Genomic DNA, 21,880 nt, shown 5'->3' on the forward strand with positions numbered 1-21,880 from the left:
AAAATGAGGATTAAAAGTATGTTCATCTCACTGTTCAGGGCAGGAAGATAAAATCCAGAACAGTACCAATTTGAGGGTGGACCAGCTCCAACTTCATCCTCCATGGTGCCCCAGGGGAGATGCTAGTAACTGAGACACAGGAATGAGAGGCCTAGGAAAACTTTCTGCCCAGGCTTAAGACTATCTAGGCATGGCTCTCACGCTGAAGCATACCAGGTACGGGAAAATATCACGTGGTGAAAATACCAGTTCCGTCAACTCAACAAATACTATTGGAACCGCTCCCAATCTCACTGGGAGTCCTTCTCCATTCGGCTTCCCCAGTGTAACCTTTGTAAAAACAGTCTTCTCATAGAAAGTCCTTAAAATGGGCTGAAGCAGCCAGCTTTCCCACTCCAGGAGATAACACAGAGCTGTTTCAGAGATAAGCAACATTAAATAAGGTGGAAAAAGACAGGAAAACTTAGACTGTGAAACTGAAGAGGACTGGGTCACACCCCAGTGGGGTTGGGGGCTGAAGTCGTCTCACCCCCGAGGTAACAAATGTGACGAGAAAAGCAGATTGGGAGAAAAGAGAGATAAGTAAAGGCAAAACAACCAGTAAGAAGCAAAGCAGTGCCAGAAAAGTGTGCCTTGTGAATGCACCTCCACGCCACCCCTTATTTTAGTTTCTTAGGTTCCAATCAACAGTAATTACTTTTCTGGGACTTTCCTGGATGTCCAGTGGTTAAGACTCCGTGCTTCCAGTGCAGGGGGCGAGAGTTGGATCCCTGGTTGGGGAACTAAGATCCCACATGTGGCATGGCCAAAAAGCCCCACAAAAACAATAATTACTTTCCTGCCCTGTGTTTTTTGTCATGTGATTTTGCTCTTAAGACTTCTATTTTTGTTTTCCCTCCCATGGCTGTAGTACTCTCCCCACTCCACAGCTTCCCAGAGACGGGGCTGGTGGCCTTTTCTCTGGAGAACTTGCCAGAGTTTCATTTTGCCAAGCTGTTAACCCCCTCAAATACTAGCCCTACATAAAGTCTGAAACTTAGCTTCTCCTTCAAATTTAATTTTTTCAAATTGAAATCATTTAGTGACAAAAAATTTCTCCTCTTTCCATAGACCTGCCTAAACTAATTTTGATGAAAAGAGTGAGCCTTCCTGATCTTTGGTTTTCTGAAGAAAGTCAGTCAAATACTTGCCCAGGAAATCCATAATCTTACCTTGATAATATATCCATATAGTCACCATGGGGATTCTTTTTTTTTTTTTTTCACAGTGATTCTCTACAATTCATCTAGCTTTAGGCCACATCCTGCCTTAAGAATCCTTATAATACATTAGAGTAGGGGCTTCCCTGGAGGCGCAGTGGTTAAGAATCTGCCTGCCAATGCAGGGGATTCGGGGTCGAGCCCTGGTCCAGGAAGATCCCACATGCAGCGGAGCCACTTACCAAGTGCACCACAACTACTGAGCCTGTGCTCCACAGCCCACGAGCCGCAACTATTGAGCCCAAAGTGCTGCAACTACTGAAGCCTCGCACCTAGAGCCCGTGCTCCTCAACAAGAGAAGCCACTGCAATGAGAAGCCTGAGCACCTCAACAAAGAGTAGCCTCCGCTCACCACAACTAGAGAAAGCCCGCGCGCAGCAATGAAGACCCAGCGCAGCCAAAAATAAATAAGTAAATAAATATTAAAAAGAAATACATTACAGTAGAAATCCTGTGAGTTAACAAAATCCTGTTCAATTATCCTTTTGCGTTACCCACCTGGGAGCACTCCGATTTGCCAATACTTGTTTTCGACATGGCCACTCACAATCTTCTCACTTATAAATTGTCGAATCACCAAATCCCAACTTTCTCCATCTGACAGTATAATTGATTGCATCTCAGATCACCCCTGATAAGCTTTCAATGATTCCTGAGGGCAAGAGAAGTGGCTAGCACCTCACCTAGGTTTTCAGCCATTGAGCATCCAAACGTGGGAGTGAAGATCTGCCATATATAGGAACCAGATTTCTATCCAGTCCCAGACCACCCTAGGTTGTTATTTGTCGATATTTCTCTTCTTCCTTCATGGCTGTCCTCCCAATCCAAACTAATCGCCGAAAGAGAAAATTCACTAGCCAATAGCCTGCCAAGCTTCTTCGACATGAATACTAAAAGCCAAAATGGCTGGGAAATCATTACTATCACATACTTCGGCATCCGCTGGTCCCACGGCCAACACGCTAACCCACCACTTGATAAATGAAAGTTATCATCGTCAGTGGTTTCTTCTATGCATTGGGAAAGGTGCAGGAGGTGAGATGCTATCGCACCTTTAGTGAGTTAGAGGGGTGATGAAATGCTGATGGCAGACTTGTGAAATCTGGGTGACACAGCCAGGAGAAAAACCAATTCAGTTCAATAAAAGCCTTAAAAATAATATGTCTTTGTTGACATTTTCTTTAGGAGAAAAGCCAAGAAGGAATTTCATCTCACTACACATAACAAAGCTTCCAAAAATCCTCTTTTCAAGCTTCTGTCCCCCCAAATCCTACCCCCATTAGCAGCTGTCTCTCTCCCCTCTTCCTCCTTCTGTCTTCCACTGTCCTCACCTTGTTCTCTTTGTCTCCTTACTACCCCTTTCCCTTTTTCTCCTCCTTCTTCAAATGGATAAATAGCCTGCCCCTGACTTCTGTCTCTGAACTTTGTCAAAGACCTAGCAGCTGACTGAGCCAGCCAAGAATCCTCCCCGTGGAAGCCAGGGAGTGGCAAGGGATTGGTATCATATATATTGAAATTTTAATGTTTTTCTTTTCTGCTTCTCATGACAACAGTATCAGTATCAGACCAGTTCCAGTCTCTCAGGTGCCTCTATAGTTTTATCCCCAGACCCTTAGAGTAGCTGAAAAAGTATGTGAAGGACCTGCTCATCCTTCCCTGCTCTCCTTGGACAACTGACCACCTTTTGCCCAATGGCCTACCTAGCTGTCCATCACCAGAATCATTCAGGAAGAAGAAGAATGATCTGTCAGGGACTCCATCTGCCTCTAAGATCCCGTGATGCCTAAGGCCGCTGCCCCTTGTAGTTCAGTGTCGTTTTTCATTGCATCTCTGAAACTGACTGGTCCCCTTCCCATACTTCAGCTGGAATCCACTAATAGAGTAGTCGTTACTGGATCCTCTTTCTTTACCCTTTCACTAAAAGCCTTCTAATAATCTCATCTCAAAAATCTCAGTCTTGGGCTTCCCTGGTGGTGCAGTGGTTGAGAGTCCGCCTGCTGATGCAGGGGACACAGGTTCGTGCCCCGGTCCGGGAAGATCCCCCATGCCGCGGAGCGGCTGGGCCCGTGAGCCATGGCCGCTGAGCCTGTGCGTACGGAGCCTGTGCTCCGCAACAGGAGAGGCCACAACAGTGAGAGGCCCGCGTACTGCAAAAAAAGAAAAAGAAAAAAAAATCTCAGTCTTATCCTCTTCGTGATTCAGACTGTTACAATAGCCCAAGGTTAAATGTTATCTATCCAACTTCTAATTTGAGTTTGTTGTCTGGTGTCCTGTTTACCATACAATAATACTGAGGAAGAATTCTATTTTCTTCTGTCTACCCATATCCATGGGACACTTGGTATGACTCATGGGAACTAGAATACTTAAGAAGTGATAGTTGTGGCCAGCACCCAACTTCCATTATTTTCTGAGGGATAAAGAAATAATCCTGTGCCAAACTTATTAGTCAGCCCTCTCTTTGGAGACAAGTGACAGGAACTGAATTCATGCTAACTTAAGCAAAAAAATGAATTTGTTGGCTCACTTAACTGGGAAATCCAGGAGTTTATACTGGCCACAGACACAGCCAGACCTCAGGTTTAAACAAAGTTGTCAGGGTTTGTGCTCTAAATCTCTCCTTTCTGCTTTGCCCCCTTTTATGAGTCCCCTTCTCTCCTATTTCAAAAGAACCACCCCCCCCCCGCAAAAAAAAGAGCTTCCTTCATACACTTGGGAAGCCTGTTGCTGGCAACTACCAACTATGACATCCCGATTTAGCAACACCAGCAGAAAACAAAATTCTCTCTCTCACTATTCACATATTAGTTCCAGGGAGAGACTCTAATTGATTCTGCTTAGTTAAAATGCCCCACTTTGGACTACTGTTGCCAGAGGGATGGGTTACTATGATTTTGAGCCTAAGTAAAACCACAGGGAATAGAGGACTGATGTCCCAGAGGAATGAACGCTAGAGAGACATCACATATGTCCACTACGCAAACGGGAGGGAGGAAAGGAAGGAGAGCATCTAGGAGTCAAAGGACTCATGTTCCTGTGCTCTTTTACCAGCTGGGTGATTTCGGACATGCCACTTCGTCTTTCTGAGCCTCAGTTCCTCAGGTATAAAATGGTTACATGGTAGTTACTAGTACAATATCAAATTATATATGACAATATCTGTATGGTACCAGGTGATTTTTCAGATAATGGAAAACTGACTTAATTGAGGAGGGCATTTTTTACGAATACATTATGGAGCATTTTACCAAAAGCTTTTTCATCTACCGTGCAAATTGGAAAATGAAGTTCAAGAGGCTGGAATGCCTAGCATATAAACTAACTTATTTGTGTAACTGTAGCCACACGCAGACACGCAAAAATATATGACGATCCTGCAACTGAATCATTTCCTGGATTAAGAAAAGTGGCAGAGACCCACTCCGAGACAACACGCACGCAGACATCCACCTCGTAAGGCAGGAGTCCCTACGAACACGTCTGCAGAGCCCTTTCCTCCGGGGAGGGGAGCCCATTCTAGGTTTAAGGAATTTCAGGGCCGAAAGGCTTGCGGGCGAGCACCCTTCACCAACTAGTGTGTGTGTGTGTGTGTGTGTGTGTGTGTGTGTGTGTGTGTAGGCGGGGGGGGGCGGGCGCTGTACAGGCTAGATTTAAAAACCCCACACACCAAAAACAACAACAAAAAAACAAAACTGTCCTGGGCGTCTTTAGCTGGACCCTTCCAGGAACGCAGCAGCCTTGGCACCTTCGCTGCCGTTCCGCCTTCCGCCCCTCCTCCGCCCCACTGCCGCTCCGGCAGCTCGCAGATCCAGCTCCGTGTTTTCCCAGCCCCCCTCCCGCCCTTCGGGTTAAAGCTCCCCCGCCAGGAGTAAACAAGCAGCCCGACAGGCAGCCGGTAGGACCGGCCCCCTCTCCCCGTTTCCTGCGCCAGCCCCAGCAACAGGCCCTGCCCTTCGCGACAGGCCCCGCCCCGTACCGCCAGCCCACCACCTCTCCGCGTCCGTCGGCCTCGGCCGGGTCCGGGCCGCCGGCCCAGTCCCCGGCCCGCCCCCGGAGCCGCCTCCCTCAGGACCCCGCTCCCCGCCCGCCCGCCCGCGACCCCCAGCCCGCGCCGAGGGAGGGTGCGTGGCGCACACGTGACTCGTGTTGTGGGCGGAGCCTGCGTGGGCCCGGGCGGCGAAGGCCGCGGGGGCCGGGAGGGCGGGTCCGGCCTCGCCTCTCTCACTCCCGCGAGCCCGCCTGGGCCGCGGCCTGCCGCCAGCGCCTCCTCCGGCCGGGCTGGGGCCCCGCTCTGGCCCCTCGCCCGGCGAGCGCTTAGGCCTCCCAGTGACTTTGCCACTGTGACTACTCCTCCTCGCGCAGTCTCCCCCTGCAGCCCGGCCGCTGGGCTCGCTCCCGACTCCTCGCCCCCAAGTCCCCACTCGGCAGAGCCTCTGAAGTTTCCTGCCCCGTCTGCAGCGCCTTGCGTACTCACAAGCCCCCTGCTGCACAGACACATCGCCTTCCTGCTTGCACCCGCAGAGAAGTCCTCCTGCACACACAGTCCTGTATTGTACCGCCTTCCGACACCTCTCCATTCATTACCTATCCCGGCCCAGCTCCCTTTCCTTTCTCGTACTTTGAAGGTGGGGAAAACTGAGGTTCAAAAAAGTGAAGAGATTTCCTAGATCCGGAACCAAGACCAGACCTCCTGTGGCCAGGGCCTTCTCTGCCCTGATCCTTTCCTGCAATTCAGGGTCAAACTGACTACCCTGAACCGGTAGTTCCAGCCTTGGTTATCAGTTAATACCCTCTAGATCTCCCCACACACACATCCCCCAGGGAAAATGTATCCGCCCTCTACCTTCTGTCCGTCTCAGGGTAGCTCAGGAAATAGATCAGAGCTGGCAGAAAAAACCTTTACCGAGAGGCAGTTTCATCTCGAGGTTGGGAGCGTGGACTTGGAACCAGTCGGCCTGAATTCCAGTCCTAGCTCTTCCCCCTACTAGGTATCTTGGGCAAGCCGTGTGATTCTCTCTGCCTCTAGTTCCTCACTTGTAAATCGAGGATAATGACACTACCTACCTCATAGAGTTGTGAGGATTAAATGAGTTACTGTAAGTAGAGTTAGGACAGCACCTGTCATATAATAAAGCCATCAAAGAAATCACTCTGGGCTAGCCACTGTGCTGGGTTTCTTTACGTCCTAGCTCTCTTTCCTGATGCCTCCCTCTATGTATTGCAGGCAGATTAATCTATCAGGCCAGGCTCAGCTTTAGAGGAGTGACTTCAGGCTCCAGCAGATAGCGACTGGAAGGGCAGAGGCAGGGGAGCCATGTTGGCTGGGGCCTCCCCAGGTTGAGAGCCGCACAGCTGACTTCTGAGGAGGGGAACAGGATGTGTGGCAGAGTGAGGACAGAGGCAGGGAGCTTCTGAGCTCTGCCCTTGTAGGATGTACACGGTGGGGTACTGGAATAGGGGGAAAGCTGGGATTCAGAGGTGGGATTCAAACAGTGCAGTGGGGAGACAAAGGCCACTCCCAGAGAGAATGTCGGATAGATACTCCACCAGTTGCTGACCTTTTAGCTCCTGACCCCTCATTCAATAAATTCCGCAAGTGAATATGTGCATCTAATCCTCCCTTGTAAATTTCTTGAGGGCAAGCTCTGTGTTTTGGTCTCCTTTTTTCAATCCTTTAGCACCTAGCTCAGTGCTTTGGAAATAAGTGATCAACAAATGTTTGAATGTTTTTTAAATGAAAGTATAACATGCCTATCACTGAGTTGGGCCTCGGCCGGCCGAAGGGTCCTGATTTTAAGAAAAGGAATCTTAGAGTTTCCCTATCCAACCCCCTCACTTCTGAGTTAATTTGCCCCGGGGTTATACAGAAAGTTAGAAACAGAAGCCAAGTCTCTGCTTTCCGTCTGATGCTATTTCCATGACATTGCACTGGACTTACAACGCAATTGGAAGGAAAAACAAACTCCCTAAAAGCTATAAAACAAAATAAGGCAGTGTGCGGTTAATTCCTGAATGCAGGGTTCAAATGGGAGGAGTGGTAGGAGTTGGGAGGACTGCAATCCCCAGGGCCTGGGATCAGTCAGAAAATGCTCACTCCAAGAGAGGGGACCGGTCCTAAAGAATGGGTAGGATTCAGGACTGTGGAGAGACAATTGCTGGCTTTCCCTGAGGCCGTGGTGGATATTCAAAGGTCAGTGAAGAAACCAGTCTGGTTAGAAGACAGGTTTGGGTTGGGTTAAGGCGGTGGGGGGGGAGGGGGGGATGCTAGAAGGTTAAGTCGAATCCTTTTTTTTGGCCGCACTGCTTGCGGGATCTTTGTTCCCCCCCCAGCCCCCTGCAGGGATTGAACCTGGGCCCTCAGCAGCTGAAGGGCGGAGTCCTGACCACTGGACCGCCAGGGAATTCCCAGAAGGTTAACTTGAGATGTGGGGAAATTTCAAATACCAGGATAAGGAGTTTCAGCCTTGCTCTGTGGAGGATCGGGAACCCCTGAAAATAGACACTGAGCTAGGCCTGCACCAAGGCAAGACACCAGACAAATATCTGCCAACTTGGTCTGATTTGCATCTTTCGTAGACAGTTGCTTGCCATATATGAGCATTTACTTAATTTACCCACACGAGAAGGGAAACGCCACCAACCAGCTTGTCTATATTTGTTTTGTCTCCAAATATACATGATATCTGTGTGGGAGCAGAGGAAAGAGAGGGAGATTGAGTGCCTGTGCCTGCTGCAGACCAGGGACTTTCATCTGGGATAGCTCACGTAACCCTCACAACCTTGTGGGGTGTGGGTTGTATTGCTCCAGTAACACCAGAGATGATTGCCCAGATCACAGAGTTGGAAGTGGTGGGGCCGGAATTCAAACTCAGCTTTGATGGCAAAGCCCTTTCCAGTCCCCTGTCACAACTTTCCAGTGAGAGGACACAGAAATTGCATTCCCACTCTCAGGTTCCTTCTCACAGAGGGTCAAGTGTGGAGATGACCCAGCTAGGCCCACATTTCTAGGAGTGCTTCCACATCCCTGGTTTCCTATTTTTATCTTTCCATTCTTATCTTCCTATTCTTATCGTTTCTAGTCTTATTCTTATCTTAAGCATCAGGACCCCTCCTTGCATAGGCCCCTGGCAAGCCCTCTACCCAGTTCTGAACCCCTAATCGTGCATTACTTTCTGTACAGAGAACTTCAACGATTGTATAAGCTTCAGGTCCCGTGAAACCTGGATCTGCCTCATCTGGATGACCTCCATCAAGTTACTTTCTGAGACTTAATTTCCTTGTCTATATAAAAAAATCATCCTAGACTCTGGCCTATCTATTTTATTTCATTTTTTTCAGACCACACCGTTCGGCATGCAGGATGTTAGTTCCCCAGCTACAATCACGTACTCATGACATTTGTGCACCTGTGGGGCTCTGCAAACTTCTCAAACCTTGGAATCAGAATGTGCACAACCACCCTCTTTTCCTTTTCCCCATCAATTTACTTTTTAACACAGCAGCCGCGAAAAACCCAACTCCATAAATGCAGGATGTCATCGAAACTAATGTCATGCAACCTTATGTTGAAATTGTGTATTTCCTTTAACTAGTAATGCATACAGTGTGGAACCGGTGTTATCCATCAGTGTGTTTCCCTCAACAACGTAAAATATCCCAAGGTGCCCCTGTGAATTTTCTGCAGCACCCTGGGGTGAGATGGCACACAGTTTGGGAACCTGGGACTGAGGACTGTTGTTAGAGACTATTTAAGGAAGCCGCCAGAGGGCAGCAGAGTTCTCTCCCAGAGAATGGGGGAGGGGGGACTCACTTATACCCTTATTCAAGTTTTGCCACAGTGTTATTACTCAGCTATCCACAGGGAATTTTCCAGAAGTTGCCCTTCCTGCTGCCTCTCCACTCTGCCTTGTGGCTATTTACATGACATTAACAATGCAAGGAATGATGGTGGTTTGTTGGGAGTCCTGAGCTCCAGTTCTAGATCTGCCCCTTGAGAGGTCCAACACCTTGACCATAACCTCCTCTTTCCAAAGTCCCTTCCAGATTTAAGTATGTATGAATCTATGAATCTACCCTCAGGCTTTCTCCCGAGAAGCCAAAGTTTCTAATGCACTTGATTTTAACTTGGCCTTAAGACTAGGAAGGAAAGAAGTAGCTCTCTTTCCACACGTGCTGCATGCGAGGAAGCTGGGGAATGTGCCATCTTTAAATCAGATAAAAATCCGTTTTAATGTCAGGCAAATTTATGAAAAGAGGGAAGAAAGAACAACAAGAAGCTCTATACAGGGGGGCTTCTGGGGTGAAGGAAATGTTTCTTGATCTGAATACAAGTAACTGGGTGTGTTCAGTTTGGGAAAGTTCATCAAGCTATATAGACTTTTGATATTTGCATCTCTCTGTATAAATAAATAAATAATTTACAAAAAGGGAGGAAAGCAAATTGCAGAATTGAAGTGATATATAACTTACATAAACATAAAAATATGACACAAACAATGCTTTTTAAAAAAATATTTATTCATTATTTATTTTCTATTTTTCGGCTGTGTCGGGTCTCAGTTGCAGCACACGGGATCTTCGTTGTGGCATGCGGGATCTCTCGTTGCGGTGCACGGACTTCTCTCTCGTTGTGTTGTGCGGGTTTTCTCTGTCTAGTTGAGGTGCACAGGCTCAGGAGTTGTAGTGCGAGGCTTAGTTGGCCCACAGCATGGGGGATCTTAGTTCCCCGACCAGGGATCGAACCAGCGTCCCCTGCATCGGAAGGTGGATTCTTTACCACTGGACCACCAAGGAAGTCCCCAAACAATGCTTTTAAAATTAAAAACAAAAACAAAAAAAACCCTGACAATAAATTGTAAACGTGTTAGTATGCTGTATGTTTGTGGTAAGGTTTTAAAATAAATTTTAAAGCATTTGAAAAACAAAATAAAATAAAAGTCTTGCCAGCTCCAAGGAAGCTTTAAGCCTTGGGCCAGGAGTAGGGATGCTCCTTTCCTTCTGCATGAAAGAGTGGGATTTTTGAAAGGTCCTCTTTTGTCCCTGCTTTTTTTCCTGTCATACTACTGAGGGTCAGATGCTGAGCCAGTCCAGTGCAGACCCATTATGGGAATTCCCTGGTGGTCCAGTGGTTAGGACTCTGCGCTTTCACTGCTGAGAGCCTGGGTTCAATCCCTGGTCGGGGAACTAAGATCCCATAAGCCTCGTGGCACAGCAAAAAAAAGAAAAAAAAGTTTATCAGGATATTCTGCAGAGTTAATATAGGCAAAATCCACGTTGCTCAAGAATTCAGGATTGGCTAAGCAATCATCTCGAGTAGCCAAGAGACAGAGGCCTCTCCTCAATCTGAGGGCATTGATGGGTTACCTGTTTTCATTGTGAAGCTAGTTCAGGAGAGCCTGAATCCAAGGAAACAGTCAGTGATCAGAGGCTGCAGGAAAGAGCATGGGATGCCTCTGTCCTAGCCTTGGTGACTCAACTAGCAGAGTGGCCAGAGAGTACCTCCTCTTGAAAATGATGAGTAGACACTGGATAAGGTCTCTTCTAGCTTGAAGATTCAATCATTTTGTGAGTTAGTGATGCTAAGAGAATGGTTAATTGTCTTAAGGAAACCCCAAAGAAGAAGTAAGCAACACATCCACTCTGGAAAGAATAGTTAAAGCAGTCTTTAAAAACATCACAAGGGGGCTTCCCTGGTGGCGCAGTTGTTAAGAATCCGCCTGCCAATGCTAGGGGACATGGGTTCGAGCCCTGGTCCGCGAAGATCCCATATGCGGCAGAGCAACTAAGCCCGTGTGCCACAACTGCTGAGCCTGCACTCTAGAGCCCGCGGGCCACAATTACTGAAGCCCGGGCGCCTAGAGCCCATGCTCCGCAACAAGAGAAGTTACCGCAATGAGAAGCCTGTGTGCCGCAGCGAAGAGTAGACCCCGCTAGCTGCAACTAGAGAAAGCCCGTGTGCAGCAATGAAGACCCAATGCAGCCAAAAATAAATAATTTATTTAAAAAAAGAACATCACAAGGCCAGTGGCCCAGATGGGAGATGCAAGGCAAATACCTGAATATAACTAACTTCAAAGGTAAGGCTAACTAACTTCAAAGGTAAGGCCAGAAGAGGAGGCTCTGGGTGCAGGAGTGAGCTGAATGTATGGGGCTGGGAATGCAGGCCAGCTTAGTGGATAGAATATGGTAAAACCACGTGATGACAAATTTGCAGCCAAATAGAAGTAAATATGAAAAGTGGTTGCTGCAGCTTTGTGGTTTGATCCCATCAGTGCTGTACTATGATTGGGTTGACATGGTACACAAGGGTTTAGAATTTAAGAAAAAGTGAAGATCTTGTTGATATTCACTCTCTCTCTACCCCTTTGCAAAGGGGTAAAAGAGAAAGCAACATATGCTACCAGTTTCAGAGTATCAAGGAATCGGAAAAACCACTCTGACTTCAGTTTCCTCATCTGTAAAATGAGGGCCATAATACTACCTTCCTCAAAGGGTGATTATGACCTAACACTCAGAGCATGCAAACTCAGGCTCAATAGAGTGGCTATTATTATTTATTCTATTATTCTATATTATGCAATGCCAAAGCTCCAGAAAGTCACCCAGAGTCCCTTCAGCAGTCCTGAATGGAGAGGCACTCAGTTTTCAAGATTTTTTTTTCCCCTCTTGGCATTTTGCATTCACCTTTATTATAGCACTTGTCCATTTAGATTTTAATTCTTCGTGGGATGAGGTGAGAGTGAGGTCATTTCTGTGCACAAGGTTGCTTCTTTTCTCTCTATTTTATTCTCTAAGTTCTCCCGCTATATGGGGACTTTTTTTTTAATTGAAATACATTTGACATATAACATTGTGGAAGTTTAAAGTGCACAGCATGTTGATTTGATACATTTGCAATATGATTACCACTGTAGCATTAGCTAGCACTTTGATCATATCACATCACAAAACTATCATTTCATTTTTGTGGTGGGACGAATTAAGATCTAGTCTCTTACCAAGTTTGATGTTTATAATACAATATTGTTGTCTATGATCCCTGTATTGAGCATTAGATCCCCAGGACTTATTAGATCCCCAGTCTGCTAGTTCCAAGTATGTACCCTTAAATGACATCTCCCCTACTCCCCCATCCCCCAGCCCCTGGTAAGCACCATTCTACTCTCTGTTTTTAGGAGTTCAGCTTTTTATAGATTCCACATGTGAGTGATATCATACAGTATTTGTCTTTCTCTGTCTGACTTATCCCCCCTAGCATAATGCCCTCAAGGTCAAATTATATATATCTGTTATCTATGTGATATATGTATCCCACATCTTCTTTAGCCATTCATCCCTCTACTGGTACTTAGGTTGTTTCTCAGGGATTCCGAGAATTCTTAATAGGAATAATTACTTAACACCTGAGCTTTGACTTCTTATTGGCCTGATCCCATGGGAGCCACTGCATCTATTAGCAGGCTGAGACTCTGAGGAAACACACTGAAGTAACCTCACTTGGAGGCAGGAGGGCAGGGTTCTAGAAGAGAGCCTTCTGGCTGATTTCCCTTCCATCTTTAAGATACTGATTGGGTGGTATCGTTTCAAAGCTTTAGGGGAATAGAAAATGATGGGGGAAATTGAAAAACAAGAACTGGCCAAAGTCCCCAATAGTCAATGTCTGAGTCCAAAAGTCTTTGAATTTTTCTTTACATTTTTAACGAAAGGAGGCAGGTAGAGCAGAGATTTTGGGCGGAGGAGAGATAGGGTTACCTGATCAAGGCCCTGGTGTCTTTCTCTGATCAATATATACCGGTGTACTAAGACTGGCCATTCATTCAGTGCGACTGGAAAAATAAATTAGTACAGTCTTTGTGGAGAACAATTTAGTATTAAAGAATCAGGAACTTTAAAAATATTTTTATCCTTTGGACCTTTAAAAAATGAAAATGGTTACATTTCATTTTAAAAAATGAAAATGGTTACATTTTACATTTTATGTTAGCACAGAAAATGTGTTCAAGGAAATGGGAAATGTTTGTAAGGCTATTAAGCACAAAAAGCAAGATAAATAATTTGCACAGAATTATCAATTATGTAAAGAAAAATATACATAGCCTCATATGAAGAAATATCCCAATATGTCAAGTGTTTCTTGTGGTTAGTGGAACGATGGGTGCTCCTGTTTTTTTGTTTGTTTTTTTTCTTTTTGGTCAAATTAAGTTACACTTCTGTAACTATGGTGGCAGGCTGAGGTTGAAACCGACCTCAAATCCTCTCAGTTTCCTTCCCAATTCTTTGAATCAGGTTAATTTCCCCCTCTTAAAAGTGTTGAAGCCCCAGCAGGGTCCTTCAGGCGAGCCCAGCGAGGCTGGAGAAAGAAGATTCGAGAGGCCGAGGCGAAGCAGGGAGGGCGGCGTCGGGGGAGGGCGGGCTTCTGCACGTTCCTTCCCAGATGCGAGCACCGCCGGGGCGTCCTGCCTCGTGCGTCCCGGCTCGTCAGCGCTCGGAGGAGCTGCGCCCGGGACGCCCCCAGACCGCGCAGGGCGACGGCTGCCAAGGCCCTTGGCCGCCCGGCGTCCCCGCTCCGTCTCTGCCCAGGCACAACGCCCAAGCCCCGGCTGCAGCCGGCGGAAGCGCCCGGGCCCGGGGGCAGCGCGAGGCCCCTCCCCGCCAGCTCAGCCTCCGGGCGCGCGGGGCCAGGAGGGCGGCGGCGCGGACGTGCCCCGGCCCACGGAGGCCTCCCTGCGCCGCTCGGGGCGCAAGGCCGGCGGGCGGGGAGAGCGGAGGCGACGCGAGGAGGAGCGTGGAGGCCGGGCAGCCCCTCAACCCGGACGCGCTGCCTTCCCCGCGGCCTGCGCGGCCTCTTGGTCCCCGAGTCGTGCTCGGCCCGCGGATGGGAATCGCGTCCCCGGGCCGTGCGCGCGCTTCTGCGCTGGGGTGGCTGGCCTCTCCCCGCCCGCGCCCCGCCGTCTGGTCCTGCGGGCTCTCCACCAGCCCGATCGTTAAGGCCCGCTCAGTCCTCGGCACCAGACAAGGTTTTAAGGCAGCGTTTGGCTTGTCCTCAGTCTGTCCCCTCACCTTTTTGGCCTTGGCTGTCTTTCTACCTCGATTTTCCTCCCATCCCGCTGCCTGACCAAGGCTAAGTCTGCCGCCCCAAAGACCTTGAACCCATATTTCGCCTTTTCTGTAAATCCACCCTCACTCGGCAGCTTCGGTAATCTCCTCCCACCATCCACTACCCTTTTGCAACACACCGTGCCCAAGGCTAAGTGAAATTTGACCTGCGCTTTGCCCCTGGGACAAGGTACTGACCTCTCTCTGTCACCTACACATATTCCCAAAGAATAGATTACACTTGCGGGGTCACTCAGGAGCAGCAAGGTCCAGTGCAAAACGAAAATGCAGGACCTCTTGCTCAGAAATTAAGAATTTCAAGAGCATTAAACCAGGCCTGCGACTCTTCTAAGCGCGGGACCCTGTGTGCCTACACAGGTGGTAGCCCCAGGACGGCGGTCTTGCCAACACCCTTTCTATCAAGCCTATGCGCTAACCATCCCCCCTCCGCCACCAAAGTTTGTCGGATGCATACAAGAACAGACGGATAATGTCTTCCTTGTGGCTGGTTATCAGAACTAGGGGTCCTTCCTTGGTCAGCTGTCTCCTTTATCTTCTTTGCAGTACTCACATGGCTGACTACTCTTCCGTACAAAACCCCCCTTTCCTTTGGTTTCTCTGACGCGGTACCATTGGATTTCCCTCCCTCTTTGATGCATTTCTTTAGGTCTTTTGCGGGCTTCCCTTTTCCTTCTGTACCGCATCTGTGCGCGTTCCCAAAAGTGAGGTCCCCAGTTCTTTTTCTTTCTCATTCCCTTGGAGAGATTATCCTCCCCGTTTCAATCACCACCTTTGTGCATGTAACGCCCCAGCCTTTATCTTCAGCCCAGATTTCACTCCCAAGCCCTAGCCTTGCTCTTCTAACGCTTAGGTGTCCGGGCAACTCAAAGGTAACAAGTCAAAACTTGAATGCAGGGAATTCCCTGGCGGTCCACTGATTAGGACTCTGAGCTCTCCCTGCCCAGGGCCTGGGTTCAGATCCCTGGTTGGGGAACTAAGATCCCTCAAGCAGCACAGCCAAAACATAAATAAATAATTTTAAAAAAATTTTAAACTTGAACCTCTTTGCCCCTTCCTTCCCTCCCTCCTTCCTTCCTTCTTTGTGGGAACCGAGCAAAAAGTAAACCAAACCTGGGACCCTCCTAAGTGCAGGGCCCAGTACAACTTCATTGGTGGCACTGCCAGGAAGCCAGCCTTGTCAGCACTGTTTCAAAGTATCTCTTCACCACATATTTTAGTAATTAGATAGGGAGGGTGGAGTCACTTTACCATGGCGAAAACTGGCAGATACCATCTTAATCAAACTAGGAAAGTTAACGTAAGTAATGAGATAAATCACTTTGTTGATGCAGTGAGAATACGGTCACTTCTGTGACAGTCCAATCAGAGGTGCATCACCTGGGTCTAATCTGGAGGAAGCAATACACAAACCCAAACTGGGGGACAAACCTACAAAATGGCCTGTAATATTCAAAAAAGTCACAGCCATGAAAGTAAAGGAAAATCACAGCACTTTTCTAGATGGAAGGAGATCTGAAAGACGCGACAGCTGAGCGCGCTGCGTGGTCCTATTTTGAATCCTTTTGCTGAAAAGGACATTATTGAGACAGGTGAAAGTTGAGTGAGTTTCTGGGTAAAGGTAGTTAGGTGGTAGTTATTTTATACTACTCTTTTGGTATAACTTTTCTCTTAAGTTTGAAATTATTTAAAAGAAAAAGAAAAATGAAAATTCACCATTACAACCCCCCCTCCAAAATCGCTTTTCCTCTAGGGTTCTGTTAATAGCAATAACATTCTCTTAGGTGCCCAAGCTGAAAAACTTTGGGATCACCGTTGATTCTTCTCTTCCCTGCCATCCCTTCCCCCACCAACCTACCACTCACTAAGTCCTGTCAATTAAAAAAAATATATTGCTCACATAACCACCTTTTAAATTAAATGTCCACTTTTTTTTTGTTTTTGTTTTGTTTTGTTTTTGCGGTACACGGGCCTCTCACTGCTGTGGCCTCTCCCGTTGCGGAGCACAGGCTCCGGACGCGCAGGCTCAGCGGCCATGGCTCACGGGCCCAGCTGCTCCGCGGCATGTGGGATCTTCCCAGACCGGGGCACGAACCCGTGTCCCCTGCATCGGCAGGCGGACTCTCAACCACTGCGCCACCAGGGAAGCCCCTGTTTTTGGTTTTTAATGACACTTCCTCATATAATCATTTTAAGGAGTGCCTGCGAAAAGAATGTGTATAACATAAAGTAGGGTAAATATAAGGTCCTATTACTCCCAACCCAGCGTGTATACAGTTACCAAAGTAATCTGCTTAAAAGCACACATTTATCCTTTCGGGTCCTTACTTCCCACGGTTGACAGTGGGACTTAATCCATATTCCCTGGGAAGTCTGATGTTCTATGAGCTGAACCAAGGTGGTCTGCCCTCCTATCAAATATCCTTGACCTTTCCCCAATTCATAGAGAAAAGAACATTTAACAGGTAGAATTTCCTCAACTTGTAAGGGTTCCCCCCCACCCCAATATTTGTTTCTCTGTAGTAGTAAGGATCCAAACTTTTATCTGCTAGCATTAGCGGATGACAAACTAAATGAACCAGCAGCAAGTAAATAATAACAAAGATTTGGCAATCGCGGATCATATTTATTTTAAAAGCTTGGTTTTCTCCTGGTCACACGTGCTGGTAGTAGTGATCATTATGATATTAAAGGTATAGTCATCTTCTTTCTTAAAATTGTTTCTCTTTGGGATGATGGCAGGAATTATATCAAAATTTTATCATGAACACGTTAGAGAAAACACTGCACTCCTGAATAAATACCGTGGCCTCTTCTTCAGGGTTTTTCCAGTCTTATCACTACTACTCCCCTTCATGAATCCTTGACTTCAGAAAAAGTTGTCTAATCTCTGTTCACATTCGCTTTTTTCTTTTTTTCTCCTTTGCATAAACAATTTTATCTCCCTGGCACTCTGTCCTGGCCCACACCTCTCCATACGAACCCCGTCCAGCCTTAAAGGAACAAATCAACTCTCTACTTGGTGAAAACTCCTAAAATCATAATAATCTCTTCTAACTCACTATGTTACTGTGAAAAGTGCATGGGGAAGGACAGAATGGTTTGCAACAGTGTTCTTCAAACATCAAAGTGCATGAGAAACACCTGGGAATCTTTTGAAAACAGTTTTTTGTTTTGGCGAGAACATTTAAATTCTACTGTCTTAGCAAATTTCAATTATACAGCCCAGTGTTATCAACCATAATCACCATGTTTTACGTTAGATCCTCAGGTCTTTTTTATTTTACAGCTGAGTTTGTATCCTTTTACCAACCTCTCCTATTTCCCCCATCCCCCCTCCAGCCCCTGGCAACCATTTTTCTACTCTGTTTCTATGAGTTTTGACCTTTTTTTTCAGATTCCACATATAAGTGATATCATGCAGTATTTGTTTTTCTTTCTTTGCCTTATTTCACTTAGCTAATGCCCCCAAGGTCCATCCATTTGTGGTCACAAATGTCAGAATTTCCTTCTTTCTCATGGCTGAATAAAATTCCATGTATATATACACATTTTCTTTATTCATCTGTTTACAGACACTTGGTTTCCCTATCCTGGCTATTGTGAATATGCTGCAGAACATAGGAATGCAGACATCTCTTTAATATTCTGTTTAATTTCCTTCAGATATATACCCAGAGGTGGAATTCTGGATCATATGGTCGTTATATTTTAAAATTTTTAAGGCAGCTCCAAATTGTTTTCCACAGCGGCTGCACCAATTTATATTTCCACCAGTAGTGTGTAAGGGTTCCCTTTTCACTAGATTCTCCCCAACACTTGTTACTGCTTGTCTTAATGTCTTTATGATGGTCATTCTAACTGGTATGAGGTGATATCTCACTGTGGTTTTGATTTGCATTTCCCAGATGATCAGTGAGGTTGAGCACATTTTCATGTGCCTCTTGGGCCATTTGTATGTCTTCTTTGGGAAAATGTCTCTTCAGTTCTTCTGCCCATTTTATTTTATTCTTCTTCTGCCCATTTTCAAATTAGATTTTCTTTGCTCCTGAGTGGTATGCGTTCTTTATATATTTTGGATGTTAACCCCTTATCAGATATATGATTTCAATTATTTTCTCCATGCTGTAGGTTGCTTTTTCATTTTCTTGATGGTTCCCTTTGCTGGGCAGAAGTTTGTTAGTTTGATGTAGTCCCACTTGTTTATTTTTACTTTTGTTGCCCTTGCTTTTGGTGTCAAATCCAAAAAATCGTTCCCAAGACCAATATCTCACCTTCTATGTTTTACTTATCTTGTCGTATCATTTCTCCATGCAAGAACCCACAAAGGCTCCTTACTGCATCTTGTTCAGGTTTTGCCTACCCTTAGCCCCACACTCCCCATCTGCGCTTCCTCTTCTGCCCTCACGCGGTAAGGGTCAAGCCTTTACACCCCTCCTGGTAGCAAACTTTCCTGCCTCTGTCCTCATACTCCTTCTGTTGTCTCCTCCTCTCTGTCTATCCAAGCCTCACCCTTCCTTTGGGGCTTGGGGCAAGATTCACTGTCACAACACTCTTTAATGATCCCGGCCCACACCGACTGTATTCTTTGAACTGCAACTGTGCTTAACACCTTTAAAATGAAGACTAGAGTTTTGAGGCCCTCCAGTTGTTTCTTTTCTATAAGAAACCTTCCTGCTACCTTGTAGTTTCCTGGATTGCAGGGATCCTGTCTTACAGCCTTTAGAATCCTTTATGGAATCTGGAAGAGAAACAGCTTTTTTTTTTCTTTTTTTTTTTTAGTACAAAAGGCTGCTATCTTTGTTAAATACACCGATGACAAGTGGATGGGGTCTCATGAAAAATCAGTTATGGGTGTTTCAATGATATTAGGAAGGGAGTATTTTGGGGGGCTTTTCTGTAAGATTGTCTTATAATAGAGCCACGATGCTCAACTCAGGGTGCATGCTCCCCTGAGTTCTAAATCACATTCATTACACACCCCGATTTTTATGCACTCTCCCAGAATCATCAGTACAGAGAGCCACTGATATAATAGGAGAGTCATTTCCCTCAAGTGTTTTGGGGTTGAGAACCACCATGACAGAAAATGGAAGGTATTGGTGGTATTGATCAAAATAAGATTATTTCGATTGTACTGGGTTAGAATTGCGCCTTTCTGAGAGTATATCAGTTCTTAGTTCCTTGACAACTGATGAGTAAAAGACTCTGCTAGACAAAGTGGGGAAGAATATGCCAGATCTAGGAATGACATGTGCTTCCACGCCAGCAGGCAGGGCAGACCACCCTGAGCGCACATGAGCGCACCTGCTCACGTACAAGCGTCTCTAGACCACCTGAGATTCCATTTGTGTGCGATGGCGCACTCAGGAGAAGGCATGGCCTCTCATTCCCTGCTCTGCCACTCCTTGGCACCTGTATGTTTTATCTTACTTTTTTTTTTTTTTTAAATTCTTTGGCTGTGCTGCGTGGCATGTGGGATCTTAGTTCCCCGATCAGGGATAGAAACCGTGACCCCTGCAATGGATGTGTGGAGTCTTAACCACTGGACCACCAGGGAAGTCCCTATTTTACCTTAGTACACACACACACACACACACTCATATTTTTTCTTATTCCTCACAGATAGGATTTGGGGGAAGTAAATCTCTTCCCCAATAAAGAAACTGAGACTCACAGAAGTTAAATGATCCCCACAATCATGAAGCCGAGTGGGGCAGCCCTGTCAGAAGTGTCTAAGATCCTTCCTGCCTCATTTTGTGTTTAAGAAATAAACGAGGGACTTCTCGGGTGGCACAGTGGTTAAGAATCTGCCTGCCAGTGCAAGGGGACACAGGTTCGAGCCCTGGTCTGGGAAGATCCCACATGCCATGGAGCAGCTAAGCCCGTGAGCCACAACTACTGAGCCTGCGTGCCACAACTACTGAAGCCTGCGTGCCTAGAGTCCGTGCTCTGCAACAGAAGCCACCGCAATGAAAAGCCTGCACGCCACAACAAAGAGTAGCCCCTGCTTCCTACAACCAGAGACAGCCCACACAGCAACGAAGAGCCAATGCAGCAAATAAATAAATAAATAAAAAAGAAATAAACGAAACATCCTTGGCTGCTGAGTATGAGGTACTGGCAGAACATCCAAAGCTCAAACACCCTGTAAATCTGGGGAAAGAGTGGGATTAAAGGAGGGAGGGTGGTCTGCATTGGGAATAGAGATTTGGGAGTCATCATCATAATCTGGTAAAGTAGACACAGATCTGATGACCTCTAAGGCAAGACCACAACATGTCGATAGAGTAAACAGATGGCTGCTACAGACTCAAGGGACCGACCACAGTTAAGGGACGGAGAAGAACCAGGATTGGAGAAGCCAGTAGTGGGTAGAAGTCAAATGAGACAGTAGCTAGAGGAGAGAACAGACTTCGGCAGCAGTCACCAAGATGGGGACAGACTTCTAAAAAGAAAAGAACTCGGACTTCCCTGGTGGTCCATTGGTTAAGACTCTGCGCTTCCACTGCAGGGGGGCGCGGGTTTGATCCCCGGTCGGGGAACTAAGATCCCACATGCTTAGGGGCCAAAAAATTTAAAAAAAGAAAAGAAAAGAAAAGAATCCTCGTCTAGACCAAATGCTACAGAGAGGTCAAGTCAAATGAAGACACAGAAAAGGCCATTTGATTTGGCAATGAGGAGGGTCCTGGTAACCTATGTGCTATGATATAAATGTTTGTGTCCCCCCCAAAATTCATGTTGAAATCCTGGGGTTATTAGCTGGGGCCCTTGGGAAGCGATTAATACATGAGGGTGGAGCCCTCATTGGTAGGATTAGTGCCCTTATAAAGGAGACCCCCTTCTGCTAGGTGAGGAGGACACAGGAAGAAGTTGCTGGCTGTGAACAAGGGAGAGGAGCCTGACCAGACACCAAATCTGCCAGCACCCTGATCTTGGATTGCCAGCCACCAGAACTGTGAGAAATAAATGTCTGTTGTTTTTAAGCTGCTCAATCTATGGTATTTTGTTTTAGCAGCCCAAATGGACTAAGACACCGTGAGAGTACAATTGCCATGAGGTTAAGGCTGAGACCAGGTTAAGGAGAGTAGTTATTGAAGAACAAAAGACACACATGTAACTTGCAGGAGGGTGTTTGGTGAAATGAAGGAGAGGTACAACGCTGGGTCAAATGATAACATTTTAAAGACCAGTGGTAAATTGTGGGGTGAAAAATGTAGGCACCCGAAAGATGCTAAACTGAGAAAGCATGGTCCCAGGAGACCCAAGGGGATGGAACCAGAAGCCCAGGTGGTGGGACACTAGTCTTAGCAGGGGCCATATTCAGAAACCTTGGCTCTCTCCCTGACAGACATGGCGATGCACGGCCAATGAGGTTCTTCACTACCCTAAGGCACCTTGGTAAGAGATAAGGCTGTATATGAAATAGGGATTAAAGATACATCTCTCTCAGTCTGGGTTTTTTTTTTTCCTCCATCTTTAAAGGTATGCTTTAGTAGAATTAAGTA

The sequence above is a fragment of the Pseudorca crassidens genome, chromosome 7 (genome assembly GCF_039906515.1).
Source record: "Pseudorca crassidens isolate mPseCra1 chromosome 7, mPseCra1.hap1, whole genome shotgun sequence".
Taxonomy (NCBI): Eukaryota; Metazoa; Chordata; class Mammalia; order Artiodactyla; family Delphinidae; genus Pseudorca; species Pseudorca crassidens.